The sequence below is a fragment of the Neophocaena asiaeorientalis genome, unplaced genomic scaffold (genome assembly GCF_003031525.2).
Source record: "Neophocaena asiaeorientalis asiaeorientalis breed wild unplaced genomic scaffold, Neophocaena_asiaeorientalis_V1.1 scaffold132, whole genome shotgun sequence".
Lineage (NCBI taxonomy): Eukaryota > Metazoa > Chordata > Mammalia > Artiodactyla > Phocoenidae > Neophocaena > Neophocaena asiaeorientalis.
The window spans coordinates 295259-314636 of NW_020173393.1; the positions used below are offsets into that span (position 1 = coordinate 295259).

At 37.3% G+C, this 19378-nt stretch overlaps 1 protein-coding gene across 4 annotated transcripts in view; it reads right to left on the minus strand.

Annotated features, from left to right (window-relative positions):
• Nucleotides 1-19378, minus strand: part of NCOA3 (nuclear receptor coactivator 3) — a 121684-nt gene that overhangs the window by 33997 nt on the left and 68309 nt on the right. The window contains exon 3 of one of the 4 annotated variants that reach the window (XM_024746763.1): nt 5185-5316. The exons of the other annotated variants lie outside the window; for them this stretch is intronic. The gene's annotated coding sequence lies outside the window, so the exon portion shown is untranslated. The remainder of the gene's footprint in view (nt 1-5184; nt 5317-19378) is intronic. 4 annotated transcript variants of the gene reach the window in all.

A 19378-nucleotide genomic window follows, 5' to 3' on the forward strand; every position in this document is an offset into this window, starting at 1 on the left:
ATGTACAGTTTTCTATTTATTTTGCATCAATATCAGTTATGAACATAAAAAAGTATAAATAGCATTTGTTTTACTTGCCAAGTCTGTTGTCTACTCACTGGTGGAGCCAGACTCAAACTATATTTATCTGGGGGGATATATTATCTAGTTTGGTAAATTATTCTTTTCAAGGTATGAAAGGTAAATGCTTAGCATATACACACTAAATCTAGACCATTTTCAGTCACTAGTCAAGAATTAGGGTGGGAGAGGGGGACAGAACATGTACCAGGCCCATGAGTAGATCAATTCCACCCCGCCAATAAGTTCAAAAGGTTAAGAAACACAGATCAGTAACTGTACAGCTTACATTTTTACATCTTAAATTACAACCCATCTAGTTTGAAGAATATATGGAATTGGTAAAATCCATATTCAAATGGGAAATAATATAGCACAAGAGTCTCCCAGTATCTCTGACTACAAGAACAGTCTATTAATATTGGGCCCCTTCTAAATTCTGATTCCTTACAATTAAAGATTATCATCTACACAGTTGAGTAGAAAAGAAATTAGGACCACAATATATAACTGCCCTACCCCTGGGCAACCTGTACTCTTATCCAATAGTGAGGTGCATACATGTATTTCTGTGTGTGTGTGCACATTTTTCTTTCTACATCTTTGTTGGAGTATAATTGCTTCACAATACCGTGTTAGTTTCTGTTGCACAACAAAGCAAATCAGCCATATGCACACACATGTCCCCATATCCCTTCCCTCTTGAGCCTCCCTGCCACCCTCCCTATCCCATCCCTCTAGGTCATCGCAAAGCACCGGGCTGATCCTGTGCTATGCTGCTGCTTCTCACCAGCCAACTATTTTACATTCTGTAGTGTATATACGTCGATGCTACTCTCACTTTGCCCCAGCTTTGCCCTCCCACCCCATGTCATCAAGTCCATTCTCTATATCTACCTCTTTATTCCTGCCCTGCAACTAGGTTCATGAGTATTTTTTTTTCAAGATTCTATATATATGCATTAGCATACGGTATTTGTTTTTCTTTCTGACTTACTTCACTCTGTATGACAGACTCTAAGTCCATCCGCCTCACTACAAATAACTCAATTTCATTTCTTTTTATGGTTGAGTAACATTCCATTGTATATATATACCACATCTTCTTTATCCACTCATCTGTCGATGGACATTTAAGCTGGTTCCATGTCCTGGCTATTGTAAATGGTGCTGCAATGAACACTGTGGTGCATGTCTCTTTCTGAATTATGGTTTCCTCAAGGTATATGCCCAGTACTGGGATTGCTGGGTCATGTGGTAGTTCTATTTTTAGTTTTTTAAGGAACCTCCATACTGTTTTCCATAGTGGTTGTATCAATTTACATTCCCACCAACAGTGTAGGAGGGTTCCCTTTTCACCACACCCTTTCCAGCATTTGTTTCTAGCTCTTTTGATAATGGCCATTCTGACCAGTGTGAGGCGATACCTCATTGTAGTTTTAATTTGCATTGCTAATGAAGAGATGTCCCCCAACTGACTGTTAAACTGGAGATACACCTCAACCACACTTCCAGGTGAACTGGACTGTCTAGATCCTTGAGTCATTTTTACAATTATTTTCCTTGTATAAAATATTTCTACTTAAAAGTTCTATGCTATACTACTTAAATATATTAATATGACAATGCACACTTTAAGATTACATTTAAGCGACATATTTTATACAACTACTTTAATACAGAATAATAGCAATTTACAATAAATTCAATGCTCTCAAAATACGCTACCTATTTCTATATTATTTGGAAAAGTCGTAAGCAGATTCATGATAAATCAGATTTAAAATGAACAAGAATCTTACAGCAATTGGATAAAATTTCTCTATAAATACTATAGGGCTTTCTACATAAAACAACCATGCTGTGGTACAGGTTTAAGCTTAGACATGCACAGAATACAATAAACTGCTAGAAAATGAACATGCTTTCACTCTAAAAACAACAAAGAATTATATCCACCAGCTCAAAAGCCATGAAAATGATGATATGTGGCTTAGCAGCATTAACTAGCTTTCCCTTTGGTTATTCACAGTTAAGACAGGATGGGAAATCTTGATTATGTACAACAAACTAGCCAGATGGACAAAGATACAGGAAGTACTCCCTGTCCAAAAGGAAGAGACATCAATCAACAATGCTAGTGTCCATCAGGTGAGCAAGAAGTTATTGGGGGGGGCGGGGAGACCCTAAGAAAAGCCATGCCATGCCATGCCAAAATGGGGAGGAGATAAGTTACCCAGTAAATCTCAAATGGCCTGAAGACCAACTAAAATATTTTATTTTCCTAAATTAATAAGGGAGAGGGAAGAGGACAGATAACTTTTGTGGCAGTACAGTACTGGGCATATCACATATTCTGTATAATTTCTCACGACCCTCCAAAGTATGTATTACTCTCATTTTACAGATAAAGAAGTATCTAGATCACACACAGATACTAGATACCAGAGCTGGGATTATAATATTTTCAGGCTTTATAATCAACAAAATATGTACCAAATTGTTCCTTGGGCATTTTATCCACCCCCCCCCCCAAAAAAAATAAACCACTTATACTGTTGAGTCACACCATTTCCAACCAATTAACCAGAAAATGTCTCAGCTCATCAGTAAGGACATTGAGAAGTTGTTCCATGCAGTGTTTAGGGGTATGCAGTATTAGGGTCAGAGGCAAGGAAACGCTCCAGCTCAGCAGGTACTAATGCTGCTATTCCCCTCAAGCTCCTAAAAACCAACCATTACTCTACAGATCACCAGATAAATGGCCCTCTGAGGTGGTCTACTATTAACCATGACCTTTATTTCCAACTGAAACCAACAGTTAGTGGCTTACATGGCAAGAAGGAAACTTAGATCAGAAAAACATTAACTATACCCAAAATAATATGTCAAATATTTTCATTCTTGGGTTTTCTAAGATTAAATGCTGGAGCCAAGAACTTCTGAATATCCCACCAGTAATTCAGTTTATTCATCAGGCTTGTTTGCCTGATTTATACAAGGTATGATTAAATACGCCAATTAGGGAGTATTTCTGGGTGTCTCCTGAGAATCCCAGTAACTTAAGGAAATTTTCATACAACTGTGGATTTGAACTGATTTACCGAAAACTGCTTGAAGCATTATGTAAAAGCAGAGGCTGATCAAAGCCAATTAGAAAAAAAATTACCCTCGGGAAAGATTTATGAGACATCCATACATAAACGAACTACCCAAAATACAAGTTGCAAATTGATGCTCTTACTCAAAAGACAATTTTAGTATATAGTCATCACCAGTTAGGCTTAATCCTACAAGATTATATTTTCCAAAATATAAAATGAGAGGTTTATTTCAATCTTCTGTGCAGCTCCAAGAGAACCAGCACCATGGAGCAAAGAAAGGACACAAAATAGAACCTGTGTGTGCTTAGGGGACAAGAGGAGGCAGGGGAAGAAAAGTCAATAAACATGGAGCCACTATGGACATTTCCTCACCAACCAGATGACTCTTCCAGTGAGTATCTCCTACCTTTATGTTTTAATTCAACCCTGGTATAAAGGATAAGAACTGAAAGGAGACAAGATGGGGGGGTAGTTTCATATAAAAGCTAACTTGCAATATCCTTTTGTTGTGTTGTTGATAACCTGTCATGTTTAGTAGGATAAAGTATGAACCACCCAATGCAATCCATTTTTAAAATTTAATTCCATTTCCGTTCAAACATTTGCATGCCCAGACCATTTGAGGACCAGGAAAGAGGGATAAATGACACCACACATTGCTAGAACTCTCAGGCAAGCAGAAGAGAGGAACATACAATTATAACAACATTATTTGGTAAGTGTTAAAATGAAGGCACAGCTGATAGGAAACCTACCAGCATACAGTTTTTTGAAAACAGAGAAAATGCATATAAACAGTATCTACAATAAACTACCTTGGTGTAGACATATGCCAGAAAACAGTGTAAATCTCAGGTCCTGGTCATTCTTTTCCTCTATCTTTAGTTAATAATGTCTGCATATTTGGAAAAGGGCTAGCAGGGAGCAATAAAATATCTTATTTTTAATACATAAGTTGAGCTGAGAAGCATCCAAACGTGAATTAACAGCTAGTTCATCCACAAGGTTTCATTCTCCCTTCTCCTGTTGTATGTCTTGCCTTTTCATTCTCAATCAACAGGATGACCCCAAAGCCCCTTTACATTTATGCTCCGGTTTAAGCCTGATGACACTGAACTCAAACACAAACTCCCCAGAGGTTCTAGTACCAGAACTGGGCATACCAATTAGCCAAGGCAAGTGTTAGCTACAACTGGAAGCTTGTTGCCAAGAGACTTCTCAACCTCCACGTGAGCAACAGAGTTGAAGTTCACAAATACACACTGTGCAGAGGGAGTTAATAAGCAAGCCAATTCCACTGAAATCAAATTACCCTCTCCTCACAGCATACTAACTAGCTGGGTAATTCTTTAGCTGTTTTAAAGGTTACAGTGACTCTTACAATGTAACACGCTGAATCTCTCTCATTCACAGGAACAGACCTAAACCCCAAGCTCGTAAACCACATTTTGGCTTCATTCCTGAACAACATACTATCTAGTTGTACTTCTTCCTCACCACCACCTCCACTACCCAAGTGGCTTGTGCTAAAAGAGATTTTGACAAAAGATATGGAAACATTTCCTATTTGTATGTAACCTTAAGTCATTTATTTCTTTTTAGATCTCCCCTTCATCCCTCTTTTATCTAGAATACTAGAATACCTAGTCATCCTTCAAGATCAAACTCAGCTGTCACCTCTGGTGAGACCATTCCCAACTCTCCAATTAGAAAAAGTTATCCCTTCTTTATCCTAATGCATTTTTCATAGTTTATTACAACATTTTACACACTACACTCTATTCTTGGACACTTTTCTGTTTCTACTTTCTACGCTATAAGCTCTAAACCATAATAAAAACTTGTAAGAGACTTTTATTACAAACTCCTTCCTCTCTCTTTTCACTCCTACTACCACCATTCCCCTTGTTCCTTTTTCCAACTCCAGTTCTCCTTCTCCTTCCCATCCCACTAGATGTACCTCTGACCAACTACAATATTCCTAAAATATAGAGAAGATTGGGGGGAAGGGGCTAAATACCTTGTAGAACAGTTCTGCTTCCTTCTGACATGTCATTTTTCACTTGGATATTCCCATTCCAAAAAATATGGTGGCTTCAAGGTATCTATCAAAATAAAACTCAAGGGTTTTGAATCCTTCACGGCTGATGTACTATGATACAATAAAAAAGACAACAGGGGGGCTTTGTTAGACTCAAACTTATCACCTATAAAAAGCTTATCACCTGTAAAAACTGGGGATAATCACATCTCACATATTCTTATGCTTATTGTGAGAATGAAAAGCAATACAAAGCAAGCAACTGGAACAGGGAATAATGGTGATCCCTGAGGTACACGATACCAAGAACAAAGATGTATGTTCACAGCAACATCAATCTTGCTCTCATTTGAAAAACAAATAGTTACAAATATACCATACAGCAACAAATTAAAAAGCTTCAGACAAATCAATTAGCCAGAACTATTCAGGCTATCTTCAGCGTACAGATAGCTGACTGGAATTTAAAACATTTTCCCACTGGAACAGTGTGGTAAGTGGCAGTTAGTAGCTAACATAAAGCCATGAAAATAGAATAAAACCATTGTCACAGATGTCTGTGTCCTTAAGATAAACAGGTATAATTACAGAATAAGTTGGCACCTTTTAGAAGATTCTGAAGAGGTTATCCAAGTACTTTCAAATGTGCTAGGTAAAGCAAACAGTGCTGGTTCTTTTTTATATCTTATTTTATTTCTGGATTTGTGGTTTAATTTTTCTTGGACAGACGTAAATATCTCTACATCAAAGTATTATTTACACCTAAGGTTGTCCCTTGGCACATAATGAAAACATAAGAAGGAGAGGGAGGGAGAGAGGGAGGGAGGGAGGGAGGGAGGGAGGAAAGAGAAAGTGTTCAACCCCCTTGAGGTAAGTGGTAAAGCTCTGGATTAAGATAAGCAGTGGGGAGTTAGAGGAGTATGTGCACAGAGCAGAAATAAAATCTGATATAAATTTAATTAATAAGCAATAAAGATACAAACAAGAGATGATCACAGCATGTGCCCCATTCTCTCCTAATCCACTATTTCTAATTTTAGTATATGTGCTGCCGAAGCGAGCACCTAATCCACTATTTCTATCTGCCTCGGAGAAAAAAGAAATTTTAAGAAATGTTAAAACTAAAGAGCTGATGCCATTAGCCACCTGGTAACCAAATGACTGAGAGCTGCAGAGCTGCTCTAGCAAGGAGCACTAACCAAGTAATGAATGATACAGGGAACGGTAGCCATGGGTCAACTACAAGACAGGTATTCCTAAAACGGAGTGCCTGCAGAGTAAAAAGCTTGAAATAACAAGACACCTCCCCTACAGTACTGAAGTTAGCCCTGTCCACCAATATCAAAAGCATAAAGAAGCTACGCTCACGTCTCAAAAACTGACATTGTGGAAATATAAAGCTGATGAAGCACTTTGAATTAATTTTCCAAAGAAAAGGTACTGAAGGTGGAAAATGAGAGAAAAAGATATATCAAAGGAAAAACACATCTTAGCTAGATTTCCTTCTCTAAAACAAAGAGGCTGAGGCAGATGGTCTCTTATGCCAGCAACACGGCATGGCAAGTCTGACTCATAAGGCTTCCTGAATGGGTCACCGTGCAGACTGCAGGTTAGTCTGTGCTCAGTCCTCGATGTTTCCATTGTCTATTTTTTTTCCTGACCTCACAGCTTGTTACCCTTCAGTAATTATAATTCCACTCCTAGCCTAAGTAACCTTAAATTCAAAAGAATCCTTTTTTAAAAATAATGCTTCCATATCCCTAGAAGTTATATGTCTGATGACAGAAGCTCTCTCTTCAAATAAATCTCCAAAAGTCATTACTGACTTCAGGATGACAATAATACAAATAGCGAATGAGAGCATATATATCAAAGTCCATAAAGAAAATAAGAATGAACTCCTGGGCTTCCCTGGTGGTGCAGTGGTTGAGAGTCCGCCTGCTGATGCAGGGGACGCAGGTTCGTGCCCAGCGGAGCGGCTGGGCCCGTGAGCCATGGCCGCTGAGCCTGCGTGTCCGGAGCCTGTGCTCCACAACGGGAGAGGCCACAACAGTGAGAGGCCCGCGTACCAAAAAAAAAAAAAGAATGCACTCCTATCATTTACCTGTTGGAGGGTGGTGTAGCACTTGTAGCAAGGTTGAAAAGTATCAAAGTCTAAATTTAACTTCAACTGCCTCCCTATTCCCCTCCAAAATATAGCTACTATACTACGTGGAGCTAAAAATCTGGTAATGATTGTTCAAGGGAAGAAATTTGCAGCAAGCGAGACTATGAACTACTGAGGAACAGGATGAAAAGATCATCACGCAAATAATCTAAAATAAAACATAGCGTGTTTTTTTTTTTTCTTTCTGTTCAAAGGTCAGTTCCATGACTCATGACTTTAAAGAGCTTCTCTGTGTACTTCACAAACCTGCCTATGCATGTGGAGTAAATAAAGCTGGGGGCACCTCATTACCGTGAGAGAACACTTGAGGCAAAAATTTAATTATGAACTCTTACAAAAACCATTCATACAACTAAACTGGTTAAAACCAAAACCCAGGGAATGTAAACTGATACAGCCACTATGGAGAAGAGTATGGAGGTTCCTTAAAAAACTAACAATAGAACTACCATATGACACAGCAATCCCACTACTGGGCATATACCCAGAGAAAACCATAACTCAGAAAGACACATGCACCCCAATGTTCATTGCAGCACTATTTACAATAGCCAGGTCATGGAAGCAACCTAAAAGTCCATCGACAGATGAATGGATAAAGAAGATGTGGTACATACAATGGAATATTACTCCGCCATAAAAAGGAACGGGATTGGGTCATTTTCAGAGACATGGATGGACCCAGAGACTGTCATACAGAGTGAAGTAAGTCAGAAAGAGAAAAACAAATATCGTATATTAACCCATATACGTGGAATCTAGAAAAATGGTACAGATGAACTGGTTTGCAAGGCAAAAGCAGAGACACAGATGCAGAGAACAAACGTATGTACACCAAGGGGGGAAGGGGGGGAGAAGAACTGGGAGATTCGGATTGACATATATACACTAATATGTATAAAATAGATACCTAATGAGAACCTGCTGTATAGCACAGGGAACTCCACTGTACAGTAGAAACTAACAGATGTATGTACACCAAGGGGGGAAGCGGGGGAGAAGAACTGGGAGATTCGGATTGACATACATACACTAATATGTATGAAATAGATACCTAATGAGAACCTGCTGTATAGCACAGGGAACTCCACTGTACAGTAGAAACTAACACAACATTGTAAAACAACTAAAAAAACAAAGTAATATAACTAGCTGCCCTCCCCCGGAAAAAACAAAAACAAAAACAAAAACCCACTTCAGCAAATGTCTTGAGAGTGGTCACAAAGTAACAGGGATGTAATATACTACGATGGTTAACACTGCTGTATGATATACAGGGAAGTTGTTAAAAGAGTGAATCCGAAGAGTTCTCATCACAAGGAGGAAATGTCTTCTTCCTTTCTTTTCTTTTTATTGTATCTATATGAGATGATGGATGTTAGCTGAAACTATAGTGGAGATCCCTTCACAATATACGGAAATCAACCCCCTTAAACTTTTTCAGTGACATATGTCAATTAGTTCTCAATAAAACTGTGGAGGGGGGAAAGTTTTTTTGTTGTTTTTTTTTGGTTAGTCACTCTTAGGCAGCCTGGGTGATGTCCACACAGACAAAGGAGATCTCATTCCCTACACCAATACACCTGGAATGAACTGTTGATCAAAAGAGTGAAGTTTTTTGTTGTTGTTGTTTGCTTGTTTTTTGTTTGTTTTGGGGTTTTGTTAGTTTGTGTGTGTGTGTGTGTGTGTGTGTTGCCTTCAACAAGCTGTTGACCCACTGCCAGGAATCAACAAACTAGTACATGTAGAATCACAAATTGTATTTTGTGCTATAAAAGGTCTCCACTGAAAATTAATGGCTGATCTGTAATTTTTTTTTTTTTTTTTTTTTTTTTTTGGAGTGCCCTGCATCGGCAGGCGGACTCTCAACCACTGCGCCACCAGGGAAGCCCCTGATCTGTAATTTAAAAGCAGGAACAACCGAGTACCAGACATAGCACACCATGTCATATAGCTACTCAAAGTCCTAACCTCCTACAGTCAATCTGGTTCTTACTACCAAAAGAGATGGTTTAAGTCAAAGGCTGCTACAGTCCCAACCAAATTCACTAGGTCAGTAGTTCTCAACCTTTTTGATATCAGGATTTCTTTATCTTTTAAAAACTAGGAACCCTAAAAAGCTTTGGTTATGTGGGTTATTATCTATCAATATTTACTGTATTAGAAATTAAAACTTAGAACATTTGACATATTAATTCATTTAAAAATAAGTCCATTATATGTTAACATAAACAATTTTATGAAATATAACCTGAAACAAAACAATTCCATGAGAGGTGGCATTGTTTCACATTTCTACAAACCTTACGTCTGACTTTAATAGAAGACAGATGGATCCTCTTACCTACGACACCATTCAATCTGCTGCAATACTTCATATTGATTGAAACACATGAAGAAAATTCAGCCTCATAGATACACATACTTGTAAAAGGAAGGAGTATTTCAATAGCCTTTAACAATTAATTATAAATAATTTTCCTTGATATCGTGCTAAAATGACAAGTGGTACTTTCAGTTTTTATTTGAAAATACTTTCAAACTTACAAAAAGTTGCAAAAAACATAACAGTAGAAGGCATACCCTAAATACCCTTTACTCAGGTTTGGTTACTGTATTAATTTCCTGTGACTACTGTAACAAATTACCAATAACAAGATATTCTCTCAAGTTCTGGAGGCTCAATGTCCAAAATGAAGGTGCCGACAGGGCCATACTCTTTCTGAAGGCTCCAGGGGAGAACTGCTCCACCCTCTCCTAGCTTCTGGCGTTGCCAGCAACCCCTGGCATTCAAGGACAAGCGGTATTTTCTTAAAGATCAGCTGCAAAGTGAAATCTGAAACCCTACCAATGAACTTTCATACTATTACATTAAAATACACAAATTTACACTCTGAAAAAAATCTTTAACCCATGCATGATTTTGTAACATCAAACATTGTCATTTGGATAATACTAGTTCACTGATTAAGCAGATTTTCAAATACTGATACATTATACAATATCAAAAACTCCAGGAACTTCTCTGGTGGCGCAGTGGTTAAGATTCCGCCTGCCAATGCAGGGGACACAGGTTCGAGCCCTGTTCCAGGAAGATCCCACATGCTGCGGAGCAACTAAGCCCGTGCGCCGCAACTATTGAGCCTGTGCTCTAGAGGCTGCGAACCACAACTACTGAGCCTGTGCACAGCTACTGAAGACCGTGCACCTACAGCCTGTGCTCTGCAACAAGAGAAGCCACCACAATGAGAAGTCTGCGCACGGCAACAAAGAGTAGCCCCTGCCCGCCACAACTAGAGGTAGTCCGCGTGCAGCAATGAAGACCCAACACAGCCAAAAATAAATAAATATATCACCGCCCATCTCATTCATAAAGTCTTTAAGTACTGAGAAGCTGTCACACTCATGGTGACAGATTCAAAATTAACATGATAATTTTTACTTGAAAACTCCAATTTTATCACTGTCAACAAATACTCTTGGATGTCTTTCTTGAAGTGATAGGTTTACCTTGCTCAATTTCAAGAAACTTTCTGCCAAATACCCAAGTTCCAATAACCACAGTTTGTTAGTCATTCTTTCAAGTAAAAATGATATTCCATGAAAAAAGCGGCCTGTTCAGTACACAAGCCAACCACACAAGTGCTTTTGCCCAAGACAACCATCATACTTTGGTAGGCAGAAGTGTTTTCTGCATATTTTCCATTCTCACTAGACAGAATGTTAAAAATATAGTACTCAAAGGTCAAGATTTAATGAAATGAGCAAATTTTGCTCCTTCATCAAGGACAATCCTAATTGAGAAACGAGTGGGGTTTTGTGGGGGGTTTTGTTTTTGTTTTTTTCCTTTAAGTCTGACTGCAGGGCAGTGAAGAATGCAATGACTACTAGTACAGTCTGGTAGTCCCACTGCCTTGATTCATGCTAAGACACCAGCAGTTTTATGCATCACTGCTTTTGTACCATCAGTGCAAACATCAACAGGATGAAAACAGAAAATATATTATTTCGGAAATAATTTTAACTCTGTGGACTCCATAAAAGGTTCTCAGGGACTCTCTCAAGGGTTCACAAACCACACTGAGAACCACTGTCTTAGATTAAGGTAGGGGCTGAGGGTTTGAAATTGGTATGGTTTCGCCCAGATCCTCTACATACTCATTTAATAAATACTTCAGTATCTACTATATGCAGGCCTAAATAAATAAGCCATGTTGTGAGATCAAAGGACTTCCTGATAAGATGACTTAGTGGACTATTGCTTTCAACCAATCACACTCTCCCCCCCTTGCTCTAAACATAATAATGACAAAATATGTATTTTTTTTAATCTTGAAAGACACAGCCATGCTCAAACATAACAAATACGGTCTACGGAGCAAGACACAGAGCAAGCATATGGCAATGAGTTGACTCTATGAACCTACTGAACTCTAGCATTAGAAACTAGCAAAGACACTCAGGAAATCAAATCACGTGCAACGTAACAGAATCAAAAGCAAGGCTCATAGGTAGAAACCAAACAAAAAACTTCTGAGAGAGACGAAAAAAAGCTCTGTCAATAGCTATCTAGATACCTGATTATATCAAACTGTTACCTGTAGTTGTGGAAGAAAAAGCAAAGGGTTACATAGTTGGTCCCCAACTTACAAAGGTTCAACTTACAATCTTTCAACTTTACAACAGTGCAAAAGCGATATGCATTCAGTCAAACCCTACTTCGAATTCTGAATTTTGATCTTTTCCCAGCTAGCGATATGCAGTATAATAGTCTCTCATAATACTGGCAGTGGCAGTTGCAGGCCATTTCAACTTACAATGGGTTCACTGGGATGTAACCCCCATCGTAAATCAAAGAAAATCTGTACATACAAAACCTGGGTGACACATAGCTCTGATATTGCAATAGTACCTCAGAACAGAATCCTGAACGTAGACTGAAGGTATGGTGGATATGGTTTGTGAAGGCAACAAAAATAAGCTAGGATTGCCTGGGGCAGGGAGAGGGGGACACAGGAAAGGCACCAAAAAAAGAAAATTTCCCACTCAAGATGCAAATTGTAAACTAAAATTCCCAAGTGGATTTAAAACCTGAACTAAGAAAGATGGCCAAGAAATGCATCGATTCCAAAAGATGAATTCGCCACCCAATAAAATGAAATCTTGAAATAAGTTTAAAATAAATGTTTACAGGACTTCCCTGGTGGCACAGTGGTTAAGTATCTGCCTGCCAATGCAGGGAACACGGGTTCGAGCCCTGGTCCAGGAAGATCCCACATGCCGCGGAGCAACTAAGCCCGTGCACCACAACTACTGAGCCTACGCTCTAGAGCCCACGAGCCACAACTACTGAGCCTGCGTGCTGCAACTACTGAAGCCCACATGCCTAGAGAGCCCATGCTCTGCAACGAGAAGCCCACACACTGCAACAAAGAGTAGCCCCTGCTCACCACAACTAGAGAAAGCCCGTGCACAGCAAGGAAGACCCAAAGCAGCCAAAAATTAATTAATTTAAAAATAGAGATTTTTAAAAATAAATAAACGTTTAAATAATCCTTAATGAGATAAAGAATCAACAGCCATGAAAACATACATATAAAGAAATAGAATGTGAAAAGAATGAGTTATAAAACTTCATAAATTATTAAGTACAAAAAAAGATGGTATTGCCCATTATCTGAGCACCAAATATCTGAACTCTGAATAGATTTGGTTAGCATGGGATACTTAAACCCATATCCAAAACAAAACTCAATAGATGGGATTAATTCCTAGACTGGACACAACACACACACAAAAAAAAAAACCACACACACACAATCAGTGAACTGGAAAATAAAACTGATGAAGCCAACCAGAATGCAGCACAGTGAAGTAAAAGGGGGATATGCCATCACCTTTACAAGGTTGCTGAAAGAATCTAAAAAACCACACACCGAAAAAAAAAAAAAACTCAGTAGTGGGCAAATGGTAGACTTGAAAAATGGCTCCCTCAAGAATCTTATGATTTACAGACAGAAACAAAGTTATTTTAAAAAGAGAATTTTTAAAATAACTATGTCTACAACCCAAATAAAATCAGGAAACAATGTGTTTTCCAACTCCAATATCAGATGAATAAACTTAAGAAAATCTAAACCTTGGGACCTAAAAGGAGATTAAAGAGATGTCTTTTGAGAAGCACTGAATTCTCAAAGATGCTAAGATCTACAAATACAGTTTTGGTAGTGGTCTTAAGCTGTTCTTACGTAAACATTTCAAATATTTTCCTTAAACTTCTCTGATATTGTACATTTCTCTGTCAAAAGAATCTGTAGAAACAGTATCTTTTACTATAAAGGACACTTGGGTCACAAGTGCTTAAGGACAATTTCTTCTTTGAAAAAATCACGTTAAAATTGATAATTCCTCTGCAATTTTTTAAGATATAAAGACACTGGCAATTTAACTAGCCTAAATTTAAAATTCCATTCACTATTCATCATTCTTAATAAAATGGCTTCCTTTTCAACTGCCAAAAGGAAAATGGAAAGGGATGGAACTCGGGCTTCTTATACTTCAAATGGAATCGGGAGTTATTTAAGTAATGAAACGTCTACAATTTACATGATACCTTCACACCACAAAACAGGCTTATCAAAAGCCGAAGTAAAAACTCTCATACACACAAAAAAATTAAATTTCAACTTACTTCCCAGGGCCTAGGAATCAAAGGCCTTATACTACTAAATCATGTCTGGAAATGAAAAGACAGTAGATTACAGCTGTGCATGGCCAATTTATCTTCTGAAGTCAAAGCATGTCTCCTGTTACCTTGCAGCAAGTCACTGTGATCTGCATATCAATATACCGAAGGGTTGCAGAATCTGAAACCTATTCCAACCATAAAAGGTGTTATTTTAATTGACAAACTTGCCAACACATTAGGAACTCTGCAGCTCTATACTCGAATTTTTTTAATTATTATCACAATCTCATTTTAAAGAAAACTTTAAAAGGTTAAGAACCAAGACTAAAAATTATTCAATTCCAATTCTGTTTATGGTCACCCTCCAGTAAAATAAAATAACTAGCTCTATAAAAATCTTTTTAAACAGGAGAACAATATGCTAGCAGTTGATGTAGAAAAAAATTAATTTCTGTAATTCAGTTTTCTACATTAGAGCCGAATTTTAGAGTAGGGGAATGAAACAAACGACAAATCACGCATTATGTAACAAGAGTCCTACCTGGAATACATTAGGTACATGTACATTTTTACTTGTAATGATTGTTCAACTATGCAAGATAAAATTCTATGGAAGTGAATTAAATAACCTACACTTCTGATCTTTAGATGATTGTGGACTCACATCATATAAGCTTAATATATGAAGCTCATTAAAGAATGATATATGATGGAAAATATACTTAAATCTTAGGAACATATGTGGAACATGTGTGCACATGCAAAGCTTTCAAAGTCACTTTAAAATGTGAAAATGAGTAAGCCTGTTATCCTTGATAAATGTCAGCTGTCATGCACTCATGTCCAATACATTCTATTTTTCACAAAGCAGAGTACCAGAAAAGGCAATTCTGAATCCACCAGCTGCACGTAATGGTTATACATAGAAAATTCTATTCAAGGTCAGAAGTTTAGAGGTTTTCAATATCAACTTCAAAATAATGCAGGCTTTATATGTTAAATATTACACAGATTCCAAAACATATTCTTTTTAAAACAGTTTTTGAAAAGAAAGAGTCATAAGAAAGTAATTACTCTAAGAGTTTGGCTCATGAGAGATAGGGCCATTTATAACAGTGATATAAAGAGGATTATTTGTATTTTTGGATCGTTGAGCTGATATTTAGGCCAATTATATTTCTTAACTAAGTTACAAAATTAAGTACTACAAGAGCTACATTATTACCAATCTGATGAGTTTTTATGTCTGTATTTTCCAAGTCTAATAAAACTGTCCTTTTAACGAACCATGACTATGAACAATTACTACAACCTTATGTCCATCCATTTTTACCAAGAGCGGGGGAAAAAACAGTGATTAGATTAGTACAGCAGTTTAGATAGCTTGTTGTTCGTGCCAAAGACGGATGTTACAACTTTAACAGTTTTCTCTACATATCCTGAGAGCTTCATCCTTAAAAGCAAACCAGCTTAACCATCAGTTTTTTACTTTAATAACAGAACAAAACTATCAATAGGAATTTTCTTTTAAAAGCATCTCTGTATAGCATGTGACCTATGCTAAAAAAAATATTATCTTCTAAAAGTATGCTGTTTCACCAACATTCAAACTATTTAAGCTTTCAAAATTATAAATGCACTGACATTCTCCTATATATCATCATAAAACTAGTGACCTCCACATTCTAAATATATCACTAGTAATCAATCTTCTTTACATAGAAGGAATCTCTTAAAAGTTTAAAACCTAAAAAGAAAATAAAAAAGGAGTGAGGGACTAAGTGTGGTCAGATTATCTCAAGTAAAATAACTTTGGCTTTTCCACTTAAAACCAAAGCACTTCATTAGCCCAAGACAGCAGATCCACCAAAATTATGGCTTTCTTAGTAATTTTTAATTGCTCTTATAAGCTTGAGAGCAAAAATTGATCTCTGGGTGTATTGCTGTAAAATATCCATAAGTAACTCACAAATATGTAATGTACAAATAGAAAAGTGTAGATGGGTCTGGGTATAATTTTGAATTCTTTTTTTAAAGAATAAAGTCTTTTTGATATAATCTTTCTTGACAAATGAAGAAGATATGGTGCTGGAATTAACATTAACCCTATAATTACAGGTTGACTACTTACTCTAACAAAAACTGGATAAGGTTTTCAAAAAATTGAGGTGAGTTTAATTAACATGTTATTGTTGAAACTCAGAAAAGTTTGAGGTAGACAGCACACCTTCTGAGGTCAGTGCCATGAGAAAAGTAATCGTATTTTCCCATAAAATTCCTTTATGGCATCATAGAACTCTTAGTATTCCTCAATACATCAGCTACATTCTTTAACAGCTTCATTAAGATATAATTCACATATCGTATACTTAAGGTATACAATTCAATGGCTTTTAGTACATCCAGAGTCATACAATTGTCACCACAATCAATTTTAGAACATTTTAATTATTGTGAAAAGAAACCCAATATTCCTTAGCTGTCACTCCCCTAAGCCTCCCATTCCCCCCACCTTACAAAACCTCTTTCGCATCCCCACCCTAGGCAACCACTAATCTACTGTACTTTGTCTCTACGGATTTACCTATTCTGGACAGTTCATGCAAGTGGAATCATACAACTTCTAGTCCTTTGTGACTGGCTTAGCCGAAAAGTTCATCCATGTTGTAGCATATCAGTACTTCATTTCTTTTTATTTCTGAATAATACTTCATCGTATAGATATACTTTATTCATCCATTCATCACTTGATGGACATTTAGGTTGTTTCCAACCTATGAATATACATACTGTTATTATGAACAGTTAGTACAAGTTTTTATGTGGTCACCTATATTCTTAAATGAGAAACCATGAGCACTAATGAAAACAACTTTTGATGACATATACAAAGAAGCCTCCAAAGATTGCTGGTCAACAGGAAAAAGGCCAGGTTCTTAAATTTTTTTTTAAGTGGAAGCAGTTGTACAATTTTTAACTATGATTAATATGCTAAGGGCTCAAATGGTAAAAGTGAACAACATACAAGAACAGATGGGTAATGTAAGCAGAGATGGAAACTCTAAAAAAGCAAACGGGAGTATTAGAAACCAAAATCCCTAACAGAAATGAAGAGTCCTTTTGATGGACAGAGCGGTGGTGGGATTGGTGGAGGTGGATCAGTGAGCTTCAACACACACACACACACACACACACGCACACGCACGCACACACATACACACACGTATACACACAGCACATACACATACACATTCTCTCTCTCTCTCCCTCTCTGTCTTTCTCTCTTCCAAAACTGAAATACAAACAGGAAAAAGGAAAAGAAAGTCCTTTTGATGGACAGAGTGGTGGTGGGATTGGTGGAGGTGGATCAGTGAGCTTCAACACACACACACACACACACACACGCGCACACGCACGCACACACATACACACACGTATACACACAGCACATACACATACACATTCTCTCTCTCTCTCCCTCTCTGTCTTTCTCTCTTCCAAAACTGAAATACAAACAGGAAAAAGGAAAAGAACGGAATATCCAGGAACAGTAGAACAATTACAAAATAATATACACACAAGGGGATTACCATTTATATGAAATTCAAGAAAAGGCAAACTGTAGTGACTTAAAGCAGCCCAATGGCCACCAGCTACCAGTAGAGGGGACAGATTGTAGAGGGGCACAAAGGAACTTTAGGGGGTAGAAGTGTTTTCTATCATAATTGTGATAATGGTTACATTTGTCAAAACTCATCAAATTGTAAATTTAAAGTTGGTGAATTTTATTGTATGTAAACTACACTTTCATAAAGTTGTTTAAAAATTAAGTACTTAAAAAGTTAGGTTAAGGAAAATCACAGTGCATACTGCAAATTCTGTGATAAACAATAAATGACTAGTATGAGATAAATTAGCTTATAAAACATAGGGCTATTTCAGCAAGAAAATTTACTGTTTTCTAAAGAAGTTCCACATGAAAAGTAAATTTATTACATCAGCAGTTAAAAATCAAGTTTATGTTTAAAAACTTTACAGCAATAACAATTCTCTATGCAACAAGAGACCTACACAAAAATGTTCATTGATATATCATTCATACATTAAAAGCCAGAGGAAACTAATGTTCAATCCCAAATTTAAAAAATAAATTCTAATAAAGCCATACAAAAGAACACAATATAGTAGTAGCAAAAATAAATAAATCATACACAACATGGTAGAACCTTACAAGCAACCAAAAGTAAAAAAGCAAGTACATTACATTCGTTATATTTTTGTAAAGCTACAAAACAAGAAAAACTAAACATCGTTCAGGAACACACACGTGTGGTTTCTCAAACGTTTTTAAAAAGCAACCACAATTAAAGATAACTGTGACTTCTGGGATAGAAGCAGGATGAGTTCATGAAGAAATACACAGGGAGTTGATACACCTAACAACCTTCCAGTTCTTAAGTTCAAGTAGCAAGTTCACCGTTGTTTTTCAAAGTATACTTCAGGGACTTCCCTGGTGGTCCAGTGGTTAAGAATGTGCCTTCCAATGCAGGGGATGGGGGGTTCAATCCCCGGTCAGGGAGCTAAGATCCCACAGGCCGCAGGGCAACTAAGCCCGCGCACTCTGGAGCCTGCACGCAGCAACTAGAACAGAGAAAACCCGCACGCCACAACTAGAGAGAAGCCTGCATGCCACAACGAAAGATCCCACGTGCTGCAACTAAGACCCAACACAGCCATTAAAATAAAATAAAATAAAATAAAAATAAAATAAATAGAAAAACATTTTAAGTGGCACCCGATCCGATGTCCTCAAATTTCAGGGAAAAACATAAATATAAAAGTAAAAACTGAGTCTCTCTACTTTTCATGTCAATAATATTAACTGCATAGGTTTAATAAACATCTGTCAACCTATTTATCACGATAACTGGACAATCAAGTCCATATCATGAATGTCATAACTGAGATTAATTCTCATTTAATCAGGCATGACAAGCCCATCATTAACAAGCAAAGACTTCACACTTTATAAGTCAATTATGGGCCTGGTACCTATTCTTGGCTTATAGGGACTAGCCTCAAAAGTAGGCCAGAGACTTAGTAAATCTGAGGAACCGGGAGAGGAGATGACTTCACTCATATTTATAGGACTGCAAGTGAAATCTAGTAGGGTTTGTTTGGACTGGTTTCCTAGTCTCAAGATACAAGAACAAATAAAAGAGACTTTAGAAATGCAATCCTATATTCCTCAGGAAAACTTCCAGAGAGAAATTAATCCTCTGGTCTCAGAAGTTGTTCAATAAAATACGCTCAGGGAC